At 36.4% G+C, this 23,197-nt stretch overlaps 1 long non-coding RNA gene across 5 annotated transcripts in view; it reads left to right on the top strand.

The window, feature by feature from the left end:
- Positions 1 to 23,197, top strand: part of LOC129059346 (uncharacterized) — an 83,466-nt gene that overhangs the window by 55,772 nt on the left and 4,497 nt on the right. The window lies entirely within an intron of this gene.

The raw sequence follows: 23,197 nt of genomic DNA on the forward strand, positions 1-23,197 counted from the left end.
TTGCCAAAGTCCCAGTTTTCTATTGATTAAGCTAAACTTCAACATGGTGTGAATGCTACAGTTAAATGCATTCTGTGTTTAGGAAAGGCACAGTTCTTAAAGTCACGCTGCCATCTTCCGCAGGGCTTCCATATCACTTCCTCTTTCAACACTGAGTTGTGGGTGATTTTATTGAAAAAATATTATTTCTAATGTTTCAAAAAGCTTTCCTTTGCTTGAGTTCAGTTATGAGTGATATCTACTTGTCATCATCAGGAAATTTTTTAGCTGATTTGTTGGCTGATGCCTGTAATCCCGGGACTTTGGGAGGCTGAGGTGGGAGGATCACTTGAGCCCATGAGTTCGAGATCAGCCTGGGCAACACGGTGAGACCCTGTCTCTCCAAAAAAAGAGAGAATTTCTTCAATTTCTTGTCCATTGATAGCACATGTCTCTGGCACAATGCCTTTCTTTCTCTTCATTTTTCTTACATGCAATTTTTATTGGTAATTAAAATAATATTTGGGAAAGAAAAAATGTATACAGATAAATATGTCATCAAGAAATTGGAATTTGTAATCGGGTTCATTTAACAATTAATAGTTTTCCACATGTGACTCTTCTTACAATAATTTCTTTCTAGGGCATTCTAAACTCTCAAATGTCACCCATTCACTTTGCCACTTTTAGTGAAAGCTGTAGAGTTACAGTAGAGTTTGTTCAGAATCTGTGGCTCCTTAGTGATGGAGAGCAATTTGTTCAGCATTTTATTGAAATAGGAAGGGTTAATGGCCTTGTTTGTCCTGAGGCCTTATTTTCAATCTCTGAAAATGGAATTATATGTTAATATGTAAATGAATTCTATATTTTTTGCAGCTACAGAGCTCTTTACTGGAGGGGACCTCAAATACAATTTCTCTGAAAACTAATGTAGATCTCTTCTATTATTCTGAAAAGTCTGCCTCTTTTTTTCTTTTTAACCTGTCAGGCATATTTGGTCTAACCTTCTATATCCAGGTAGGCAAGTTGTCATTTAGCTACATTTTGCAGATGTGGCAAGTGAGGCTCATAAAATTTAAGTAATTCTCAATATACCTAGTAATAAAACGCTAGAATCTAAATTGTCTATTTCTAATTAAAGTTATGCTGCTATCTCCCACAGGGCTTCCATATCACTTCCTCTTTCAACCCTGAGTTATGGATTATTTTGTCAAAAAGACTATTATTTCTAATGTTTAGGAAAGTTTTCCTTTGCTTGGGTTCAATTATGAATGATATCTATTTGTCATCATCAAGAAATTTTTCAGCTGAGCTGCTTCTACATCAAATGAGCTCTCTAAATTTATGAATAAAAAATTAGTAAAAAATATTTTATCAAGTATCTAATCTGTGCAATATATCAATATGGCTAGGAGGGATGTGCAAAAGTGAATATGGCATGATTCTGAAGAGTTAACAATGATCAGGTTGAAGAAAGAAGCAGGGAAGATATAAAATAATATCACTGTGCTCATTGACAGAGACAATAACCATTATAAACAACAAGAAGAACAATAGAAAGATGCACAGTAAGCACAGGTTTTTATTGTCAGAATAGCATCTTTACGATGTTATAGAACTGGAGTTGTCTCAGGCATGTTAACTTAAAAAAGTTTCCTGGAGTATCCTGGATAATTTGATATCTCTAGAAACTGTTGCCTGTGTTGTGTCATCAAGGATGCTTCCTGGGCTCCTGGTGGCTCCTTGGCTCCAGTTATCGACCATGACATTTGGTGTCTGTCCTACTTGGCTCTGGATGTTCTTGACCCCTGGATGCCCCTGTTCACCCTTGTGACCTGGGCCTCTACCAGGTTCTGAACCTGCTGATTCCTTGCTGCTTCCTTGCTGCTTTTCAGTACTGACTTCTGCAAATTCCTGGTTTAAATTCTGCTTAGCCCAGCAGTGAGTGCCAGTGGGGACATATGTAGGCAAAGTGAATGGAGGGTTATATAACTGCCCAAACAACTCTTGCCAATTTCAGTTCAGCCAGAAGTATTCATTTTGATGTGGGTTAGGTATATAGAAAAGGAATCTCTTGATCAGACCTCTTAATTTAGTAATTCCTGGTTTCAATATTCCATACAATAAAGGAGTCCTAGTTTTATTATTACCCAATGCACTGGGTAGAGACAATTAAAATATAATCTGTAACTAAGAGATCTGTTGTAGAAAAAATAACTAAAAATAGAAAATCCCAAATGTTATCATTCTGGATAGAAGGCAATCTACAACAGGGAGGTAGTTTTAAAAATATAAAATTATCCTATTTTATTTGGATAGTTCAGGACAATGGACACATTTAGTTTTATGTTATTTGAGCCTCTGGATTGGAAGGAGATCTCCTGTCTCTCTCTCTTTCTCTTTCTCCTCCTCCTCCACCACGCACCTTCTCTCTCCTTTCCTTCCTTTCTCTATTCCTCTTTTCTCTTTCTATCTCTCTGTCTTTCAAGCTGAGTATATCCATTATATATAAAGAGCAGTTAGAGGGACCTTGATCTCCAAGATAAACTAATTGTAATCAATGTTTTCATAGAAGTGTCTTGTGCAAAACAAGTTTGCTGAAAATGGGAGAATTTTGTCTGCTTGTTTGTAAGAAATGGTTCTTGAGCACTGTTGTAGAGGAGAAGATCCTATCTCTCACTGAAGACTATTATATTATCAGTATCAATCCACCATCAGAAACAAAAAATAAAGAGGTCAAGCTTTATGAATGTTCCAGTTGTTCTTTATGTTCACTTGTACTTTGTAATTTTTTTTTGAATTTTAGGCAATTCTCTAGGTGTATAGAGGCTATGGTTTTAATTTGCATTTCTCTAGTCACTACCTACATTGAATACATCATTCACAATCTTGAACAACTTTCACATAATTTTCTTAGTTGTTACCTGTATTTTTTCTCTGGTGAATGTTTATTCATTCTTTAACCCAAGTTTCATTTGCTATCTTCTTATTATACAATTGTAAGAGTTATTTATGTAATCTACATACACATGCTTTATCAGATATGTGTTTTGTAAATATATTCCTTTGTTACAGAACCAAACCTGGTTCAACTTGCCTGGCACAGGAACGCCAAACATCCACACCAAGATTTTGCAGCTAGAGAAAAAAGGGCATTTATTCACAGGGCACCAAGCAAGGAGAATTGGACAGCTCGCACTTAAGACCTGACCACCCTCATGGCTTCCAAGCAAGAGTTTTTCAGTTAGGGGTAAATTTCAGGAAAGCAGAAGTTACAGGCAAAATTGTAAATACACACAGTAGGCTATATATTGGTTTAACCTAAAAGGGAGGGATATCTTTTTGGTAGGGCTTACAGAACATGGGTGAATTTAAAGATCCTCTGATTTGCAGTTGGTTAAGGAAGAAAAGCTTTGTCTAAAAACTTGGGGTCAGCACAAAGGAATGTTAAGGTCTGGCATGTGGGTGTGACTTCCTCCAGGCCCCTCTAAAATAGATTTAGAACAAAGACTGTTGGTAAGAATTCAGTCCTCAGTTCCCCTTTATCTGAGGTCTATGTGCTAGCAGATGGCATTTTCCATTTGATGAGGGTCCAGTATTCTGAAAAAATAGCTCAAGGACATATGTTAAGATGTACCTCTAGTTTTTATAGGGGACCAAACATCCTGTGACTCTAACATTTTTGGCTATGGTTTTAAGCTGTTATTACCTTCTTGCTTACCAGATCATTCATTTACTTCTCAGAGCTAGCTAGGTGCCTTGAATTTCCTTTGAAGGAAATCAAGATTTTCTTTTCTCTCCATGCTTTTTGGGGATGCTGGCAGGCCCCTAAGAGGGGTTTCAACTTTGTCTCCCTTTTAGTCTGTGGTCTGTCCTTTCATTTTCTTAGCAGTGCCTTTCAAAGAACCAAAGATTTTGAGTGATTTCAATTTATATATATTTTTATAGTGGATGCTTTTCTTCTTCTAAGAGATATTTGCCTAACCTAAAGTTACAGGATTCTCTCTTTGGTTCTTGTCTAGAAGTTTTAGAAGTTTCATAGTTTCAGCCTTTAGAATTAGGCTTGTGAAATTTTTCTATCACTTTAGAAAGTAATTTGGCAGATTCTGATAAGTCAAGCATATCTTTAGCATGTGATCTGTCAATCTCACTTCTAGGAATTAACTCAAAAGAAGTAAAAACATTTATCTGTATGAAGTCTTAGGCATACATTTTTGCAGTGGCTTTATTCATAATTGCCCCAAATTATAAATAGCCCAAACATCCATTAATTGATGAATAGATAAACAAATTGTGGTATAGTCATATAGTATATTTAAAGTAAAAACTACTGATACATGTAACAACATGGGCTCAGGTCAAAAGCATTATAACGGAAAAAGTGAAACACAAAAACTACATAGTACACTATTCCATTTATTGACATTTCAGAGAAATCATAGAGACAAAAACCAGATGATCATTTATCAGGTGCTAAAGGTGAGAGAAGGGGATTGATTACAAAGTGGCTCAAATAAACTTTTTGGAGAAATGGAAATGATCTATATCTCAACTGTGTTAGTGATTGATATGGTTTGGATCCACGTCCCTGCTCAAATCTCATGTTGAATTTTAGTCCTCAGTGTTGGAGGTGGGGCCTGGTGGAAGGTAATTGGATCATGGGAATAGTTTCTCTCGAATGGTTTAGCACCATCCCCTTGGTGCTGTTCTCATGATAGTGAACGAGTTCTCACAAAATCTCATTGCTTAAAGGTCTGTGGCACCCCCCTCCTTACTGTCTCTTCCTCTTGCTCTGGCCATATAAGATGTAAGATGTACCTGCTCCCACTTTGCCTTCCACCATAATTGCAACTTTCCTGAGGCTTCCTTAGAAGCCAAGCAGATACTGGCACCATACTTCCTGTACAGTCTGCAAAATTGTGAGCCAATTAAACCTCTTTTCCTCATAAATTACCAAGTCTCTGGTATTTCTTTATAGCAGTGTGAGAAAGGACTAATGCAATGGTTACGTAACATTTTATGTTCTTCAAAACACATTGACTTGTATATCTAAAAATGGTGAACTTTTCTATATGTAAATTTTACCTGAAAAAAATCTGAGTACATAAAATTTCTTTCAAAGGGTTCAAGCTTTTACAAAAGTATTTTCAAAGAAAAATTTTGGAATCTGATTAGAAATCTCTGCCTCCCATTTTTTTTTCTATGAAAGAACTAATATTTTCTAGGATGTGAGATAGCCCAACAACAAATTCCCAGTTCTCATATAGGTGCCCATAGATATTGCATAAATTTTCTCCATTTTTATTATAAACAGCACCTATGTCAGTGCTTCCAGCTAGAAAAATCAGACACATATTAGCTTTTTGCCCTTATTCTTAGGAAGTTATCTGTTCAATTATTTCTGCCTTTACTGTCTTTGAATCAAATTTATCTTCTTTTCTCTCCTTTCCTCTCACTATGTTACTCTAGGCTTTTGTGCAATTTGAATTGAACCAGTAAATTTGATCTTTAGTTGCTTTTCCTGCCCATTGGCTCTAATTCTTTCAATTCATGTTGAATATGATGACCCAAAACATCTTAAAATGCAGGCTTCACCAAATTGCCTAACATATCATGATTACGCCTTCCATTTGCTTTTAAATGCTTTGGATAATATAGCTTCAAACAAAATGTTCTCTAAAGAATAGGTACTAAAGCATTTTGTTTGGTTTAGCAGTTATAATATATACTTGGATGCAAAGTAAGGATTTATTTTTTCCAAAATTATCCTCCCAAATGAAAGATATGCTTGTGTCCTTACAAAGCCTTCCAAATTCAGGGGTACTCCATCTACTACTTTATTTTGGGTAATAATATATAATTGATGAAAGGCTGTTAGTCTTTAATAATGTCAATAAAAGCTAGTTTAGATGCCCATAAAGGTCTCTTATTGGAGTCAAATACAGATGCTAAGAAATTTAACATGGATTTAGTGAGGAATGTGGTCTCACTATTATTGCAAGATTATACATTGTAAACAAGCCTTTACAAATGTTTAATTGATTTCCTAAGCTAAATTGCCTAAGAATATGTTTCACTATTTTATATTATAGTTTAAGTTGGCCAACTTTCTCCTCCCTGCTTTTTGGATGTTCTCTCTCTCTCTCTCTCTCTATTTATCTATCTATCTTATCAGCCAAGTCAGTTGAGAATAACATTGATGTATCTACTGCTTATGTGGATTATTTTGACTATCAGTGAAAGCTTAATCTATCCACATTGTCTATATTTAGCTTCTTCAACTTCTAAAAGAAACCAACAAGAGATTTTCTATAGAATTTGGTGATGATTGACAAAATTTTGGTGACTTAGTTCACATTGTTATAACCAAATGCCATAGGTTGGGCAGTTTATGAGGAACAGAAATTAATTTCTCACAATTCTGGAGGCTGGAGGTCAAACCAGGGTGCCCGGACAGGTGAGGGCCTTTTTGCAGGTGGCAGATAGCCAACTTCTCATATACTCACATGATAGAAAGAGAGCTAGAGAGCTCTCCAGATTCTCTTTTATAACAGCACTAATCAAATTCGTAAAGGCTCCACCCTCATGACCTAATTACATCCAAAGGCCCCATCTCCTAATAACATCACACAGGGGATTAGGATTTCAATGCATGAATTTTTAGGGGACACAAATATTCAGTTTATCACAGATAGATTTATTTGGTGTCAAGAGACACCACAAGTTTTGGAAAATATCTATGCTTGTACCACCTTCTCCTCTCATTAATCTGTGGGAGTACCTTCATAGAAAAATTGAAGCCTTATAGAAAATTGAATTCTTAGAAAACCTTTAGGACTTTGCATTTTTTCAATCATATCCAAACATCTATTAGAATTTGCCCTTTTCTTATAGCCATTTTTACAACATAATCAATAAAATATGTAATATTTACTGGATAGAGAAGTCAATTGATATTTAGGAGTCTTTGGCTTTAGCCCTGGGTCTATGGTCACTTTCCCCTGGGCTTTGATTAGTCCCCCTTCAAATGGAGAAGGCAGGTGATATGGTTTCGCTGTGTCCCTACCCAAATCTCACCTTGAATTGTAATAATCCCCACGTGTAAAAGGCAGAGCCTGGTGGAGATCACTGAATCATGAGGGAGGTTTCCCCCATATTGTTCTCGTGGTAGTGAATAAGTCTCATGAGATCTGATGGTTTTATAAATGGGAGTTCCCCTGCACAAGCTCTCTTGCCTGCTGCCATGTAAGACATGACTTTGCTCCTCATTCACCTTCTGCCATGATTGTGAGGCCTCCCGAGCCATGTAGAACTGTGAGTCAATTAAACTTCTTTTCTTTATAAATTACCCATTCTTGGTGATTTGTGTCTTTATTAGCAGCATGAGAACAGACTAATACAGCAGTACTGGACGTTGTACATAATCCTTTCAGGCTTTAACACTGATCATATGTCATTCATAACCACAACAGATACTTACATAGATGTGATATCCTTAATATTTGCTATACTCTCCTTTCTTTTAGTTGCAAAATTAATATTTTATTATATACAGATGGCCTAAAAGATGGGTGCATATTGGATGTTAATTGTGGCTTAGAGTAGAAAAGACAGTACCAAAACTTTGATTATTTTTTCCTCTCTGCTGTAGGATTGCTTGTGAGGGGTTGAGCCTTATTCACACTGTTAGCAAATGTTAATGAAAACGGAGGTTAGTCAGCATATCAGTGACTCATAATAACTTTCATAATTGGGATCATATTTATATATTTTTCTTGTGAGGAGAAAAACAAGTAGAGATAGAAATGACTTTATGATTTTGTGATGATAAATACCTCAATAAGTAGTCAAGCAATCAGGAGTAGATGCTACCAATTAACTTTGTGACCAGAAAAGACCTCCCTGTGGGCTTGGGTATCCTGTACTTACACTAAAAGTCTCAGTGGCCCAAGCCCACAGAGGATCTGAGTGGCAGAGTGTGTGGACAGATGGCCTATTTTCTGCTCTGGGTTTGTGGAAGTTATTACTTTCCCTTTCATGCTTAAATATCTTACATTCGTTCCCTCTCATGGCTAATATTCTCTATTTCAACCTAGATTTTCCCTCATAGAAGCATGATGGTTTTACTGCTGCAGTGAAATTATTTAGGTCTGTAAGTCAAAACTTTTCAAAATAGATGGATGATCCAGTTATCTTTCTGAGCAGTGACCATAATTCTCAGACATAAAATCAATATTTTCAAATGAAATTGATAAAAATAAAACATAAGTGGACTGCAGAAAACCCAGACTACACCCTTTTCAAATTCATCTGCGATTTGCTGCGGACCCTCCATGTATCAGGTATTTCCCTAGAATTTCAGAAAACCTAAACGTAGTGACCAGCTAGGAGAAACTTCTTTCCAGATAAAGAATGTTCTGAAGAGAGTATCTCAATTGTTTACTCAGAGGTATAATTACTACAAGATTTTCTTTCCACCCAACATAGAGCTCATTTTTACATGTTGAAGGCTAGAACATATCTTGTAGGGGAGGGACCTTTGTGACTTTATGTGCTTTCCCAGCTTAGCTGTAAAAATATCTCCTCCCACGTATACTAACTTTTTAGCCTAACTGGGTAGCCAAGTATCATTTTATTAATTTTAGCAAAAATATCTATGGTTGTGTGTGTGCATGTGTGTGTGCGTGCATGCTTGCGTGTGTGTGCGTTGCTCTGCTTAATAAATTGAGAAGAAATTTGTGCTTACTCTGGCATTAGTTGAGAAAGGGAATAAGTGAAAGAAGCTGAAGTTGTAAAGAGATAGAGGAGATAGGGCAGGGTTCTGGAAGTGAGAAACTCCCTGTAGTGTGAATGGCTTTAGACAAAGGGATATGAAATGCTCAATTTTATGTTTTAAGTTCTGTTAGGCTTCTATGTAACACTGTACTGTTACTTTTTGAATCTTTAATGAAAGCCTATTATTTAAAACTGCTTGGTGAGAGTGGTGTTTGCCAGAAATCAAGATTAAAAGAGACTGTGGATGACTTGGGGTCAACATAGGTTTGAAGTAAGTTACAGTTGCTAGAGGAAAGGTGAAAGTGAGTTGGGAAAATCAGGAGAGGCAGGGAAGGCTCAGAGATAGAAGTATAGATAATTAGGAGAAATGTAAGCCCTGACCAACTCCTGTAGTTAGGCCTGAGTCATTTTGCTTTGTTTCTCTGGGTTTGTGGAAGTTATGACTTTCCCTTTCATGCTTAGAGGACGTGGAGACATGGACATGGAAGTAACCACCTGGACTGAGATAGAGAAAAATTCTGAAAGCAATATTTATACATTTAGAATTCCTTCTCTGAAAAATCACTAAAAAAACATTATGACGTGATATCAGCAAGATGGCAGAGTAAAAGATCCCAGTCTTTGTCCCCTATAAAAACGAATTAGCTCCCCATGAATTAAAATAGCCCCGAGAGAGCTCAGCAGCCAAATTAGGACACTGTGGCAACACAGTAGAATAAAATAACAGAGACTAACTCCACAGAAAGGATAGGGAATACAGTTTCATTCTGCCTGCATCATTCCATCTTCCATGTCAACATGGCTTATGCCAAAAAGATTCTCCTTGGCCCAGAAGTTTTCCTCATGGAGAAAAAGTATAGCAGGTGACCTACCAGCTACCCTATCTTTTCAGGTTACTTCTCTAATGACCTGCTTCAGTTTCACTGCACCCAGATTGCTGGAAAGATCAGCATGCTCAGTATATCTGGGATGTGTGGAGACAGCTAGGAACAAAGAAGAGCTGCAGGAGCTGTTAAGTGTCAGTCACAACATGGGTACCACTCGGGTCCTCAGTGGCCTGCTCTTCAGTGGACCCCAGCAGCCTTCACTGCTGAGGACCTCAGTAACCCTCATGGTCACTGGAGAATCCTCACTGCTTCCACCAATGAGAATCCTATCATGTCTGCTTCAAACACCAGAGCCACCACTACAGTGAGGGCACCTGTGCCCTGGGCCCTGGAGTCATAATTATTCCATATGAGCCCATGCTCTGTACCTTGGTTTTGCAGCCATCCTGTGAGTGTCTGTACATCACAAACTGGCAAGACCACTGCCATGAGCATTCCTGTGTGTCAGATCTGGCACTAAGAAATATACCCTTAGCCATAAATTTCCACTTATGGGAGAAATAGAGAACAGGTGAACCCCAGCAGCCTTCTCCGCTGAGAGCCTCAACAACATTCACAGCTGTCATGGACATCCACAGCCTTGACTGCTGAGGAACCCAGTGGTCTTCTGACCTCAGCTGATGGAGCTAAGTAGACTATATCAGTATGTCCAGAGCCAGAACCACTTCACCCTACTCAGCTAACACCCCTGCACCCACTGTAGGTGAAGATCTTTCCTCACCAAAACCAATCCATAAATCCTGGAGGAGGTAAATGCTCTCCTAAATGTGCAGATATCAATGCAAGGAAAACAAACAAATCAGGGAAACTTGAAACCACTGAAGGAAAACAATAATTTTCTGGTACCCAACTGCAAAGAAATGGATATATACAAATTATGTAAGCAAAGATTCAAAATAATTGTTTTAAAAAGGCTCGGTGAGCTATAAAACAAACAGGCAGACAGTCAACACAACCATATCAGGAAAACAATGCATGAACAAACTTAGAAGTTCAACAGAGATAGAAATCATAAAAAAGAACCAAACAGAAATTCTAGAGTTGAGTAATACAATGAATGAAGTTAAAAAATGAAACATAGAGCTTGAACATCAGACTCAATCAAGCAGAAGAATGAACCTACAAACTCAAAGATGGTTCATTGGAAATTATCCAGTCAGAGGAGGAAAAATATAGAAACAAGAAGAGTGAAGACAGTTCTATGTGATTTTTAGGATGCTGTAAAAGAAACGAATATATGCATTTTGGGAATATCAGAAGGAGAAGAGAAAGAGAGAAAGAAGAAGAAACTTCTTTAAAAAATGACTAAAAACTTCCCAAATTTGTTGGGGGAGAAATGGACATCCAGATTGAGGAAGCTGAAAGATTTCCAAACAGGGTTGATTTAGTTTGGCTGTGTCCCCACCCAAATCTCATTCTGAATTCTCATGTGTTGTGGGAGGGACCCAGTGGGAGGTAATTGAATTGTGGGAGCAGATCTTTCCCATGCTGTTTTTGTGATAGTGAATAAGTCTCATGAGATCTGATGGTTTTAAAAAGAGATGTTCTCCTGCACAAGCTCTCTCTTTACCTACCACCCACCATCCATGTAAAATGTGACTTGATCCTCCTTGCCTTCCACCATGATTGTGAGGCCTCCCCAGCCATGTGGAACTGTAAGTCCATTAAACCTCTTCCTTTTGTAAATTGCCCGGTCTCAGATATGTCTTTATCAGCAGTGTGAAAACAGACTAATACAGTAAATTAGTACCAGTAGAGTGGGGCACTGCTGAAAAGATACTTGCAAATGTGGAAGTGACTTTGGAACTGGATAACAGGCAGAGATTGGAACAGTTTAGAGGGCTCAGAAAAAGACAGGAAAATGTGGGAAAGTTTGGAACTTCCTAGAACTTGTTGAATGGCTTTGCCCAAAATGCTGATAGTGATATGGACAATAAAGTCCAGGCTGAGATGGTCTCAGATGGAGATGAGGAACTTGTTGGGAACTGGAGTAAAGGTGACTCTTGCTGTTTTAGCAAAGGGACTGGCAACATTTTGCCCCTGCCCTAGAGATTTGTGGAACTTTGAACTAGAGAGAGATGATTTAGGGTATCTGGAAGAAGAAATTTCTAAGCAGCAAAACATTTAAGAGGTGACTTGTGTGCTGTTAAAGGCATTCTGTTTTAAAAGGGAAGCAGAGCATAAAAGTTTGAAAAATTTGCAGCCTGACAATGTGATAGAAAAGAAAATCCGATTTTCTGAGGATAAATTCAAACTGGCTGCAGAAAGAGAATTGCATAATTAAGGAGGAGCCAAATGTTAATCCCCAAGACAAATGGGAGAATGTCTCCAGGGCATGTCAGAGGTCTTCCTGGCAGTCTCTCCCATCATAGGCCTGGAGGCCTCAGAGGAAAAAGTGGTTTTGTGTGCCAGGCTCAGGGTCCCCATGCTGTGTGCAGCCTAGGGACTTGGTGCCCTGCATCCCAGCTGCTTCAGCCATGGCTGAAAGGGGCCAACATAGTGCTCAGGCCAGGGCTTCAGAGGGTGCAAGCCTTAAGCCTTGGTAGCGTCTGTGTGGCATTGAGCCTGAGAGTGCACAGAAGTAAAGAATTGAGGTTTGGGAACCTCCACTTAGATTTCAGAGAATGTATGGAAACACCTGGATGTCCATGCAGAAGTTTGCTGCAGGAGTGGGGCTGTCATGGGGAACCTCTTCTAAGGCAGTGTGGAAGGGAAATGTGGGGTCACAGCCCCCACACAGAGTCCCTACTGGTGAATTGCCTAGTGGAGCTGTGAGAAGAGGGCTTCTATCCTTCTGACTCTGGAACTGTAGACCCATTGACAGCTTGCACATTGTGCCTGGAAAAGCTGTAGACACTAAATGCCAACCCATGAAAGCAGCCAGGAGGGAGGATGTACCCTGCATAGTGAACAGGGGCAGAGCCGCCCAAGACCATGGGAACCCACCTCTTGCATCAGCATGGCCTGGATATGAGGTATGAAGTCAAATGAGATTTTGGAACTTTAAGATTTGACTGCCTTGCTGGATTTCAGACTTGCATGGGGCCTGGAACCCCTTTGTTTTGGCCAATTTCTCCCATTTGGGATGACTGTATTTACCCAATGCCTGTAACACCATTGTATCTAGGAAGTAACTAACTTGTTTTTGATTTTACAGGCTCATAGGTGGAAGGGACGTGCCTTGTTTCAGCTGAGACTTTGGACTGTGGACTTTTGAACTAATGCTGAAATGAGTTAAGACTTTAGGGAACTGTTGAGAAGGCATGATTGTTGTTGAAATGTGAGGACATGAGATTTGGGAGGGGCCCGGGGTGGGATGATGCAGTTTGGCTATGTCCCCACCCAAATGTCATCTTGAATTCCCGTGTACTGTGTGAAGGACCCAGTGGGAGGTAATTGAATCATGCGGGCAGGTCTTTCCTGTGCTGTTCTCATGATAGTGAATAAGTCTCACAAGATCTGATAATTTAAAAAAGGGGAGTTTCCTTGCACAAGCTCTCTCTTTGCCTGCTGCCATCCTCACAAGATATGTCTTGCTCATTCTTGCCTTCTGCCATGATTGTGAGCCTCTACAGCCATGTGGAACTATAAGTTCATTAAAGCTCTTTTTTTTGGTAAATCACCCAGTCTTGGGTATGTCTTTATCAGCAGCACGAAAACAGACTAATACAAGGGTCAAGTCAAAGAAGACTACACCTTTATCTATCTATCTATCTATCTATCTATCTATCTACCTATCTATAGATATATATATATATATAGATAGATAGATATATAAAATTAAGTAGCCAAACTTGAGGACAAAGAGAATTTTGAAATTAGCAAGAGAAGAGAAAAAACCTAGCAAAACCATCTTTTAAAAATTAAGGAGAGATTAAGTTTTCCCCATCCAAACAATCACTGAAGGAGTTTTTTAGCATTGTACCTGCCTTACAAAAAATACTTAAGGGGATTCTTCAAATTGAAATGAAAATGTGCTGAACAGCAAAAGAAAAGAATATGAAAGCATAAATTTCATTGATGAAGGTAAATATGCAGAAATATGCAGAAATATGTAGATTAATGTAACACTGTAATGGTAGTGTGTAATTTAGTTTCAACTCTATTATAAAAGTTAAAAGATAAAAATTTGTTTATAGATACACAATATAAAAAGAAACTCTGACTACAAGAACATAAATTGTGTGTATGTGTGGGAGTAAAAGTGCAGTGTTTTATATACTTAAAACAGAGAATTACAGCTACAAGCTATTTTATGCAAGCTTTGAGCTGATCACAGGAGAAAAGTCTCTAATACACAAAGAAGAAAAAGGACGAAAGCAAATTACTAAAAAAATTATCAAATAACAAGGACATATGGCAACAGAGGAAAAGAATGAGAAAACAACCACAAAATAGAAAACAACAAAATGGCAGTACTAAGTTCTCACATATTAATAATAACCATAAATGTAAATGGATTAAATTCACCAATCAAATGGGACAGCTTAGATGAATGAATTAAACAAAATACAATATCCAGTGATATGCCATTTACAAGAGACTCACTTTAGATTAAAGACTTGAAGCAGCTGAAAGTAAGAGGATAAGAAAGCTATTTCACGTAAATGGTAAACAAAGAAAACAAAAGTGGCTATACTTACATCATAAACGATATATGTAAAGTACAAAATGATCTCTAAAGACTAATGTCATTATGAAATGATAAAAGGGTCAATTCAATAGGAAGATATAACAGTTATAAATATATAAACACTCAACATCAGAGCACTTGTATATAAAGCAAATACTGCCAAATCTGAAGATAGAAATCAACAGCGAAACAATAAATGTAGAGGATCTCAATATCACACTTAAAATATTGAATAGAACATCCAGACAGAAAATCAATAAAGAAACAGCTGCCTTGAACAACAGTATACCAAATGGACCTAACAGATATATACAGAACTTTCTACCCAACAGGAGATGGGCACTCATTCTTCTCAAATGCACGTAGAGCATTCTCTGGGATAGAACATGGGTTAGATCATAAAACAAGCCTTAACAAATTTAAGAAGATCAAAATCATGCCAAGTATCTTTTCTGAACACAGTGAAATGAAACTAGAAACCAAAAACAGCAAGAAAACAGAAACATTTACAAATACCAGGAAACTAAACAACACACTATTGAATAGCCATTGGATCAAAGAGGAAATCAAAAGGGATAAACAAAAATCTTACATAATATTTTTGAGATAAACAAAAATAATACAACATACCAATAGCTATGGGATGCAACAAAAACAGTACTAACAGGAAAATTTATTGTGGTAAACCACTGCATTAATAAAGGAGAAATATCTCAGGTAAAATTAACTTTATACTTCAAAGAATTAGAAAAAGAAGCAAAAGCTAAGCCCGAAGTTAGGAGAAGGAAGAAAATAATAAAAATTAAAGCAGAAATAAATCAAGTAGAGAATGAGAAACTACAGGAAAAAATCAGCAAAATCTTTTTTTTTAATTTTCAATTTTTATATTTTGTAGGTACATTCTAGTTGTATATATTTATGGGGTACATGAGATGTTTTGATACAGACATCCAATGTGTAACAATCACATCATGGAAGATGGGGTATCCATCCCCTCAAACATTTTTCCTTTGTGTTAAAAACAATCCAATTATATTCTTTGAGTTATTTAAAAATGTACAATTTAATTATTATTGACTCTAGTCACCCTGTTGTGCTTTCAAATACAGGGCCTCATTCATTTCTTCTAACATTTTTTTTGTACCCATTAATCATCCCCACTTCTTTGTCACCCCTCACCCACTACCATTCCCAGCCTGTGGTAACCATCCTTCTACTCTATATCCATGGGTTCAATTGTTTTTATTTTTAGATCTCACAAGTAAGTGAGAACATGCAGTGTTTATCTTTCTGTGCCCAGCTTATTTCACTTAACATAATGACCTCTGGTTCCATCCATGTTGTTGCAAATGACTGAATCTCATTCTTTTTTTATGGTACTCCATTGTGTATATGCACGACATTCTCTTTATCCATTCATCTGTTGATGAACACTTAGGTTGCATTCAAATCTTAGCTATTGTGAACATAACTGCAACAAACATGGGGTGCAGCTATTTCCTTCATATATTTATTCCCTAGGTTTTGGGTATAAACCCAGTAGTGGGATTGATGGATCATATGGTAGTTCTATTTTTAATTTTTTGAAGAACATGCAAGCTGTTCTCCACAGTGGTTGTAATAATTTACATTCCCACCAACAGTGTATGAGGTTTCCCTTTTCTCCACATTCTTGCCAGCACTTGTTATTGCCTGTCTTTTGGATATAAGCCCTTTTAATTGGGGGTGAGATAATATCTCATTGAAGTTTTGATTTGTATTTCTCTAATGATTAATGATGTTAATCACCTTTATCTATGTCTCTTTGTCATTTATATGTCTTCTTTTGAGAAATGTCTACTCAAATCTTGCCGAGTTTTAAAACAGGTTATTAATTTTTTTCCTATAGAGTTGTTTGAGATTCTTATATATTCTGGTTATTATACCATTGTCAAACGAGTAGTTTGCAAATATATATTCTCTCATTTTGTGGTTTGTCTCTTTGCTGTTTTTTTATTATTATTTTTTCTGTGCAGAAGCTTTTTAACTTGATGTGATACCGTTTGTTTATTTTTGCTTTGGTTGCCTGTGCTTGTGGGGTATTGCTCAAGAAATTTTTGCCCACTCCGATGTTCTAGAGAGTGTCTCAAATGTTTTCTTGAGTAGTTTTATAGTTTGAGGTCTTAGATTTAAATATTTAATAGATTTTGATTTAATTTTTGTATGTAGTGAGATATAGGGGTCTAGTTTCATTCTTCTGCAAATGGATATTCAGTTTTCCCAGCTCCGTTTATTGAAGAGACTGTCTTTTCCCCAGTGTATATTCTTGGTAACTCGGTTGAAAATTATTTCACTGTAGGTGTTTGGATTTGCTTTTGTGTTCTCTATTCTGTTCCATTGGTCCATATGTCTGTGTTTACGCCATTACCATGGTGTTTTGGTTACTATAGTTCTGTAGTATAATTTGAAATCAGGTAATGGGATTGCTCCAGTTTTGTTCCTCTTGCTTAGGATAGCTTTGGCTATTCTGGGTCTTTTGTGGTTCTATATAAAATTTAGGATTGTTTTTTCTATTTCTGTGAAGAATACCATTGGAATTTTGATAGAGATTGCGTTGAACCCTTAGACAATATTGATTCTTCCAATCCATGAACATGAATATCTGTCCATTTTTTGGTGTCCTCTTCAATTTCTTTCATCAGTGTTTTATAGTTTTTATGATAGAGATCTTTTAACTCTTTGGCTAAGTCAGTTCCCAGGTGTGGAATTTTATTTGTGACTATTGTAAATGGCACTACATTTTAAATTTCTTTTTCAGTTTGGTCACTGTTGGTATATAGAAATGGTACTGATTTTATCATGTTGATTTGGTATCCTGCAACTTTACTTAAATTTGTTTATTAGCTTTGATAATTTTTTGTGTAGTCTTTAGGTTTTTCCAAATATGAGATCATATCATCTGCAAACGAGAAAAATTTGACTTTCTTTCCAATCTGAATGTGAGTTATATCTTTCTTTTGTCTGATTGCTTTAGTTAGGACTTCCAGTACTTTGCTGAATAACAGTGGTGACAGTGGACGTCCTTGTCAAGTTTCAGATCTCAGAGGAAAGGCTTTCAGTTTTTCTCCATTCAGTATGAAACTAGCTGTGGGTCTGCCATATATGGCTTTTATTATGTTGAGTATGTTCTATCTATACCCAGTTTTTTAAGAGTTTTTATCATGAAAGAATGTTAAATTTTAGCAAATAGTTTTTCAGCTTCAATTAAAATAATCATATGGTCTTTGTTCCTCATTTTGTTGATATGATGTATCACATTGATTGATTTGCATTTGTTGAACCATCCTTGTATTCCAAGAATAAATCCCACTTTGTCATGATGAATTATCTTTTTAATGTATTGGTAAATTCAGTTTGCTGATATTTTGTTGAAAATTTTTTAAGCAGTTGTTTTTTTGAAAAGAAAAAACAATTGAAAAACCTTTAGCTAGACCACCTAAAATAAGAGAGAATGGAGTCAAATAATAGAATCAAAAATGAAAGAGGAAACATTACAATACATGCCTCATAATTAAAATGGGTCTTAAGGGACTACTATGAGCAATTATATGCCAACCAACTGGATAACCAAGAAGTCATAGATAAACGCCTAGAAACACACAACCTGCCACAACTGAATCAATAGGAAACAGCCCTAACAGACTGATAACAAATAAAGAGATTTAATCAGCAATAGGAAAATCCCCCAAAAAAGAAACACCTAGGACCAGATGGCTTCACAGATTGACTCTACCAAATATTCAAAGAAGCATTCATATAAATCCTCTTTAAACTACTCCATTAATTTAAAAAGGGAACACTTTAAAACTCATTCTATAAGGCCAATGTCATAATGTGTTAGGTTGGTGTAAAAGTAATTGTAGTTTTTGCCATTAATTTTAAACCAACCTAATAAAAAACCAGACAAAGACAGTATAAGGAAAAAAACCCTACAGGTCAACATCCATGATAAACATAGATGCAAACATTCTTAATAAAATACTAGCAAACTATATTCAGTAGTACAATAAAATAATCTCACAGCATGGCCAAGCATAATTTATCCATGGGATGCAAGAATGATCAGCATATGCATGCTATTCCACATTAACAAAATGAAAAAAAAATCATCTCGATAGATACAGAGAGGGCATTTGACAAAACTCAATTATCTATTCATGATTGAAACTCTTAACAAAATAGGTATAGAAGAAACTTACCTCAACACAATAGAGGCCATATACTCTAAGCCCACAGTTAACATCATACTCAATAGTGAAAAGTAGAAAACTTTTCTCCTAAGATCAAGAAAAAGATAAGGAGGCCCACTCTAATCACTTTTATTCTACTTATTTCTGGAAGTCCTAGCCAGAATAAGTAGAAAAGAAAAAAAAAGGTATTCCAATAAAAAAGGAAGAAGTAAAATTATATCCATTTGCAGACAACATGACCACAGAAAACCCTGAAGAGTAGATTTCAATTGCTCTTAAAAAAAATAAAAAAGGTATCTTTGTGGGTAAAAAAGAAGAGAAAGCCCTGCAACACAACAAAAAACCCTGTAATAACTAATAAACCAGTTCACTAAAGTTGCAGGATACAAAATGAATGTATAAAAATTGTGTTTCTATACAAAAATAATACACTATCTGAAAGGAAATTTGGAAAGCAATCTCATAATAATCACAAAAAGAATAAAACACTTGGAAATGAACTTAAGAGGTGAAAAGTTTGTATACTAAAAATTATAAATAATTGATGAAGGAAATTGAAGAAGATACAGAGAAATGGAAAAATTATTCCTTGTTCAGGGGTTGGAAGTCTTAATATTATTAAAATGTCTATTCATACTACCCAAAGTGATGTATACATTCAACACAATCCCTACCAAAATCCCAATTATGTTTTTACAGAAAGACAAAACCAATGCCAACATTAATGTGGAACCACAGAGGACCCCAAATAGCCAAAACAATCTTGAGCAAGAACAAAGCAACAGACGTCATGCTTCCTGATTTCAAAATGTATTACAAAGTTATCAAAACAATATGTTACTGGCAGGAAAGAACAGATATAGAGATCAATGAAACAGAACCTAGAGATAAAAGATGAATCTATCGATCTATGATTCTTTGATCTTTCTTTGCTCAAGGGTGCCAAGAATGGCTACAGATGCCCGCCACCACGCCAGGCTAATTTTTTGTATTTTTAGTAGAGACGGGGTTTCACCGTGTTAGCCGGGATGGCCTGGTCTCGATCTCCTGAGCTAGTGATCCGTCTGCCTTGGCCTCCCAAAGTGCTGGGATTACAGGTGTGAGCCACCATGCCCTGCCAGTACATTTTAAATACATACAATTTTTAATTGTAAATGACACCTCACCAAGTTGGGGGGCTGTGGGAGAGGAGAAACGTTATGACCAGAGTTTTTCTCATTTAAAAATCGCATCGTTAGAACAGTAGTGGAAGTTTATCTATCCAAAGAAAGAAACAGCATAAACTAAAAAAAAAAAAAAAAAAAAAAAAATGCTACTAGCCTTGGCCCCTCCTGAACTTCAGCTGAAAACTTTTTTCCAAACTGTAAACTAGGGAAATTGTACAGCTCATTTTCTTTATTTCTTGTCTTTCAGGGAGTACTGTCTTTCATTGTCTGATGTTTATTGAAAACTTGTTCTTTTCAGCTTTTCGTTGTTTCAGGTAATTGTGTAAATCCAGTCACTGTTCCTTCGGCTGGGTTGGAAGTGGAAGTCTTCTTCTTGAGAGTACTGTGATGCTCTGTCCCATATTTGCCTTTCACTCTTAGCAGAGCCTGAGTCAAGACTTAGGTGCAAGCAGTGTATTTGGAAGATGATTCCAGGAGGCAGGTGAAAGAGAGATAGTTGAAGGGAATGCCAATAAAAATGTTTTGTTGAGCTATTCCTCTTACTGACTATTCAAAATTACCATGTCTCCAACAACTTTTTAACTCATTTATGTCAATGTGAACTTTAAAAAATAAATAAATTAGATGTCCTTGTGGGTATTATTGTGCACAAAAATTAGCTTAGAGCTGCTTTATTTTTTATATTAATATTCCATTTACTAAAATTAAAATGTAAAACTCTTAAAACTCTGATTTATCATTTAGCTTTTCACTACATATCTGATTATTTCCTTGGTAAAGCTAATACATTTTAATGATTATATTAAAGGCAGTTTTACAAAAGGATTCAAATATATGACATATTTTACTATTTTTAAAATCTTTTATAATTTTAGTACATTTGATTCTTATTTTAATGGGTATCATTTTCCTCATCCAAAATTAAAACAAAATTCCCACATTTAAAAATAATTATTGGAAATCTAGAAAATTAAACTTATGCCTTGGCTGACTCCAATTATTTTAAAGGTCTGATTGTTTTGTAAGCCTAGTGGAATTTCAAGTTAAAAATTGTGAGTATAAAACAATTACTTATATATTCATATTAAGTTTAAATTACAAACTAATCTGCTACCATAATAAGAAAAAGTGTCTTAAAAGCTACATAAACTAAAAACATAAAATATGAGAATTTTTCTTTAATACAGAATTATCACTATTCAAGATTTAATTACCTTTGTCATTAATATTTAATTTTAAAACTTTAAGAGTAAAATATGTTTAACCAGTGGGGAATCAATAATACCATTTTAAGAGGATTTTAGAATCTGTTTTCAGGCTTAGTTGTTTTTGGCTTAAATGCTCAGTTCACCTAGAAAATAGTCTGCAATAACACATATCAAGCTGTTTGACAGTAATTTCATCTGCAAAGGCAGTAGTATTGAGAGAGGAGAAATGAAAGGGGGATTTTTCACTTTTTACTCCATTTACTTGTAGGTTGCTTGATTTTTTAAAATAAGCGTGTTTTTATGTATGACAAGTAATTTCCTAAATTCCTCTTCACCATAGAAAACTTGGAACATGTACAATATGTTAGCCCTTTAAAAAACACTCAGTTGGCTTAGGTTGCATGGCAACCAAATATTAAGACAAGATAGGGAATCCTGGAGTAGCAGATTTTATCCATGATTCTACCTGCCAGGTGAGCCCATTTTTAAAAATAGTTGGTCCATAAATGAGGAGCTCTCTTATCCCATCTCTCCCTTATTAAACTGAAACATTCCTAAACTTCTGATTTACTGGAATCCCCAGATCGGTTTTTACAATCACCACATTAGTTTTACATATTTTATTCTATTACCTTATACTATTGTAACACTAATTCATCCTTTTAGAAATTACTTTTTGAGTGTTTACTATGTGCCCAGAATTGCTCTAGGTAATTGAGAATATTGTTGAGCAAGACAAAAATTCCTGCCTTGTAGAGCTTATACACTAACAGAAGGAAAGAAACACTGAATGACAAGGATGCCAAGTAAATAAAAGGTTTAGTAGGCATACATAAGTAAATTATTTGGTATGTTAGAAGGGGATAAGTGTTAAAAAATAAAGAAAGACATTGAACAGAATATGGGATTGTGAGTGCTGTGGAGAAACTGTTGTCAGGATGCAAAAATTGTATAAGATGGTCAGGAAGGATCTCCTCAGTAGGTGTTATTTGAGAAAGAGTTTGAAGTAATTAAAGAAGCTAGTCAAGTGGTTATTAGGGGAAGAGTGGTCCAGGCAATGGGTACAGATAGAGCCAATGAGCTAGGGCTAAAGCATGCCTATTGCCTTTGACGAAAACAATGATTGGTGGGGCCAGAAAGCTGTCAGGGGAAAGATGAATACAGAAGGCATTGTAGATGATTGTCAGGGCTATGATATTATGATTCAGGATATGGAGAACCATGGCTGGGTTGAAGAATGACACAATCTGGCTTAAGAATCCTTGTAGCTGCTGTATTGGGAATAGAATGCGGAATGTTTGGCAAGGACAAATTAGAAAGACTTATTAGAAATCCATGGCAGTAATCCAAGAAAGAAAGAGTGGTTGCAAAGTCCAGAATGAAAGCAGTACATGTGGTGAGGATTATGGATATGATTTTAAGATTAACCTACCAAATCTCCTGGCAGATTGAATGTGGGATGTGAGAGAAAGGAGAGTGTCAATATGGTACCAAGTGAAATATGAGAAAATGGAAAGATGGGATTGTTATCAAGTAGGTTGGTGAGCATCTAGAGTACAATCTAGTACATGTTGAGAAAGAGCTTCCTACAGGACATCCAAGGAATGATTCAAATCAATAGCTGTAGTGATGTTCAGAGCCCAATATTAAAACTTAGAATGTAGAAGAACAAAAATGATAGGAGGGGTAGGGATCTTGGAGCAACTAACACAGAGAGAAATTGTGTCCGGTTATTGAGATGACTTCAGGTGACTCAATGTAGTTAATAGTGATGAGGCTAAGATAGGTAGAGATGAGGCAGGCTGGAATCTTCGGGCCCCTCTTGATCTGTGATGACAACAGTTGAAGGCTATACACTCAGTATTATTCTTCACCAGGTTTGGGGAGGCCCAGTCTAACTTGAGTGTGAACTTTGTCTCTTGAGTGACCTGAACACTTCCATGGAAGCTGCAGCTACCCCAGCTGTGACTCCTGTCACTCCTGATGAGAGTGACCTGAGGCCCAGTGCAGTGGCAATTTAGCGCCTTTTCTTGACCCTAAATGATGGTCTTACTACTGGGACTTTTACCTTTAATTCACTTCCTCCAGTCCATTTTCTATACCAGTGGTCTCCAAATTAGGGAAGGTAATGTCTAATTATTAAAATATATTAACTCTTCTATTTGTATTAGTTTTATACAAAGCATTGTGTAGATTCAGGAAGTTCACCAAGATCATTCACATTTTTTTTCCCTCCTCTGATGCAACTACTTCTACCTTTTTTAGTTTACCATCTTACTATTTTCCAATCTTTTTAGAGACAGAGTCTCATTCTGTCACC

Source organism: Pongo abelii, chromosome 4 (genome assembly GCF_028885655.2).
Source record: "Pongo abelii isolate AG06213 chromosome 4, NHGRI_mPonAbe1-v2.0_pri, whole genome shotgun sequence".
Lineage (NCBI taxonomy): Eukaryota > Metazoa > Chordata > Mammalia > Primates > Hominidae > Pongo > Pongo abelii.